Below are 4,228 nucleotides of genomic sequence, written 5' to 3' on the forward strand. Positions count from 1 at the left end.
TAGCACCATATATTACAGCAACCATTGTTGAATACCTATTACTTTGTTTAGTGAAATCTTGTACTGTTTCTAATGCTGTTTTTGTCTCTCTCACTGTTTTGTATTCTTTAAAAATAAAAAGGAACACATGTGATTTTCTTTCATGTATTTGCTGAAAAATCAAATTTTAGACTGAAATGAACAGATTTTGAAAAATTCAGAAATATGTGGAAATTTAAAAAACTTGGTCCTGAGCAACCAAAGGATCAAAAAGAAAGCTAAAAGGATTTTCTTAAAATGTATCTGAAGGCAAACAAAAAACCTCAATACAATTTTCGGGTAGCTACCAAATACATTGCTAAGAGCAATTTTTACATATCTCCATGAAGAGAAATGATGATTTCAAACCTAACTTTACACTTTAAAACACTTCAGAATTAGAAAAAGAACAAATTAAGCCAAAAAGTACAGCAGAAAGTAGAAAATGCTTAAGATTAAATCAGTAAGAAATTAAAAAGAGGAGAGATGGATGTGTGTGTGTGTGTGTGTGTGTGTGTGTGTGTGTGTGTGTGTGTGTGTGTGTATTACTGAACAACTAATTTGGATATCAAATCTGGGACACCCTACCTTTTGGTACCTCTCCAACCCTTTGTATTTTTTTTCATTTTGTGACAATTTCTCACCATGTTGAGGAAATGGGACTCAGACTTGTGATCCACATGCTTCAGCCTCCCTCAGTCCTGAGATTATAGGCATGTGTCATCACGCCTGTCTATGAAATAGTCTTGAAAGATGATAGAAATGATCAAAGTAACTAACTTGCTTGTTTGAAAAGTTAAACAAAACTGAAAATCCTTCAGACAGACTAAGAAAATTATAAATTAAACAAAATTATCAATTGAATAGTAAATAATATTACTGGTTCCGCAGATAGTACAAAGGATCACAAGAGGCTACTATAAAATTACATAGCAATAATTGGACAAATAAAAACTGAATAAATGTCAGGCACATATAGCAGACCAAGATTGATGAATAAATATTGAGACTGAATTAGTATTCAAAATCTCCCAACAAAGAAAGTCCCAAAATCAGATAGCTTCAGTGGATGAATTCTACCAAGATTTTCAAGCATTGATACCAACTCTTCAAAAACACTTCAAAAAAATTGGAAGATACAATTTTAAATTCAGTTATGAGGACAGTACTGCTCTCTTACAAAAGGCAGATAAGAACAGAACTATAGATTCACCACTATTCAAATCAGCCTATTATCATTATCTTATTTTATAGATCTAACTATTTAAAATATAAATGTATAAACTCAAAAGAAAACCTAAGAAAAAGCCTATTTTTTTAAATACAAAATCAAAGCTAAAAATCAAGGAAAGAAATAATTGATAGTGTAGTTACACTTCATGAAAAGTAAAGTATTTTGCTTTACAAAAAAAGTTATTATAAAAAAAATTAAACAAGCCAAGAATGGAAAAATATTTCAACAGGTATAGATGACAAAGGAATATTTCACAAAATTTACAGATAACACTTAAAACTCAACAATAAGGTAATGAACAACTTGATTTAAAAATTGGCAAAAGATGAATACAAAGTTTACTAAGGAAGGTATCAAAGTGGAGAGTAACATATTAAAAGATAGTTAACATCATATGTCATTAGTTAAAACAAAATCTATTAGATAAAACAAATCTTTCAGTCAATACAAATCTATTACAGTATCCAAAGTTCAAGGCAAAAGCACCAAATGCTGATGAAGATATAGAGCAATAGGAACTCTCATTCACTGCCTTTGGGAATGCAAAATAGTATAATTATTATGAAAAATAATTTGACAGTTTATTTTTTAAAAAATACTCCGACAGTGTATTTCTTGTTATTTACAAAAATGAATTGAATGTTACAAGTCCTTATGAAAAACTAACAAATGCATGCTATGTTATAATATGCCAAAAACTAAAAACAATCAAGAAACTCTGCAATAGTTGACTGGTTAGGCAAAGTATTGTACATCAAGACAATGGGATACTATTCAGAATTAGAATGAAACATAAAAATACATGGAAGAAACCTAAATGCTTAAAACTGTGAAGAAGTCATCCTGAATCCTATTATATTGCAAATAAAAATAATAATAATAATAATAATAATAATAATAATAGTAATAATAATATGAACCTAAGAAAGCAGCAAAATGAAAATCAGTAGTTGCCAGGGATTCGAGGGGAGAGAAGATGAATTAACAAAGCACAGAAGATTTTTAGGAAAGTATAACTAATATGTGATGAAACTTTAAATTTTGTCTGCTTACCTCTGAATTCTGTGCTCTTTGCCATTCATCTACAGGTAAAAGCAACCTTTCCTAATGTGGAAATGGGGGTGAAAAAGGAAACAGTAAGAGGATGCTGAGATTTAAAGCAGGGGAAGTTTTATCTCCTGTTTCTAAACAAAATGACATTGAAATTTTGATGAGAAATGCACTGAGCACACTAATCTCCTTGGTAGTGTGTGCATTTAGCAATATTAATTCTTTGATCAATGAACATAGAACAATATTCTATTTAGTTATGTCTTCTTCTGTTTTTCATCAGTATTTCATAGTTTTCAGTTATACAACTCACAATTATTTTGGTTTTAGCTCCTAATTATGCTATTGGTATTGTGAATGATACTGTTTTGAAAATTACTTTTTAGCCAAAATTTTCTTGGATACAAATAGAAAGACATGAAAAGAACACTTTATAATTTCAAAATACATCACAAAATTACTATAAATAAAACAGCATGTTATTGGGATAAAAGCAAACACATGTACTAATATAACAGAATAGAAAGCCTTAAAAATTTTTCATATATTTAGAGTTGACTGACAGTAAGTATGGCAAGAGTACACCATAGGGAAAAGTTAGTCTCTTCAATAGTTGTAATTGAAAAAGTGAGATGCTCATGTGCAAATGATAATGTGCCCTTATCTCATACCATACATAAAAAATCATCCCAAATGGATGAAAGATTTAAGCATAAGATCTAAGCTTTAAATCTTCTATAAAAGTGATATTAATATCAATGTTACCTTAAAAAAACAACAAAATTAAAAGTGTACAAATGGAAGTGCAACACATGTTTTTAAAAACTTGCACACAGCAAAGGAAACAATGAAAGAGAAAACTTAGAGTGAGAGAAAATGTTCACTAAATATGCATATGACAGCACCATGAATAACTAAGCAGAAAATAAAAATAATCAGTAACAGAAAAATGAGAAGATGCAGTCAATATTTTTCAATAATAACTCTCAATATAAATAGTTTTAATTCCTCAATCAAAAGATACAGATTGGCAGATTGAGTAAAATAATCTTGTGTTGGATACATGAGACACATCTCATCCATAAAGAAAAAATAAAAGTGGACTAAAGTCAAAGGATGGAAAATGATACTCTGGAGCCAAAAAGCAAGTAGGAGTAGCTATCCTACCTTTACAAAAAGTGTACTTCAAGCCAAAATTGTTCAGAACATGCAAAAACAATTGTGTCATGCTGGTAAAGGAAAAAATTGAATAGTAAGAGGTGAGAGATATAAATATAAGTGTTTTGAATATAAACACATCCTATTTCATAAAACAAATGTTTTTGAACACAAAAATCAAATAAACATCATCACAATCATAGTAGAACACCTTACTGCTCAACTATCACAAGTAGATCAACCAGAAAACTTTAACTATATTACTGATCAAGAACAGGTCACTCCAAAAAAGAAAATAGCAAAGTATCATAATTGAATCACACCTTTCAACAAAGAGATTTAGCATATACCTACAATACTCTACAACAGAAAACACTTTTTTCTCAGCAGCACACAAAATTTTCTCCAAGATAAAACAAATGAAAGGATATAAAAAGATTAAATTTATTCAAATAAATACAAAGTATTAAAATAATTTCATGTATAATATCACATCAAAATACAGTAAAACTAAAAGTCAACAACTGAAGAATCACAGAAACTATGCAGCCTTATGTAGACTAAGTAACACATTCTGGGATAATCAATGAGTCACAGAAGAAATCAAGAAAGAAATGTAAAATGTTCTAGAATCAACTAACAAGGATAGTGAATCATACCACAACCTATGGGACACAATGGAAGTGGTCATTATAGAGAAGTCTAAATCTGTAAATGGCCACATTATAAAAATAGAATAATTATGAATAAAAAAATAATGCTATACCA

General features: G+C 29.4%; 1 pseudogene; it reads left to right on the forward strand.

The window, feature by feature from the left end:
• The first annotated feature begins 2,367 nt into the window (after positions 1-2,367).
• The window catches only part of LOC101575147, a 6,477-nt pseudogene continuing 4,616 nt past the window's right edge, over positions 2,368-4,228 (forward strand).

This window comes from Octodon degus, unplaced genomic scaffold (assembly GCF_000260255.1).
Source record: "Octodon degus isolate 3935 unplaced genomic scaffold, OctDeg1.0 scaffold00231, whole genome shotgun sequence".
In the NCBI taxonomy this organism is placed as follows: Eukaryota; Metazoa; Chordata; class Mammalia; order Rodentia; family Octodontidae; genus Octodon; species Octodon degus.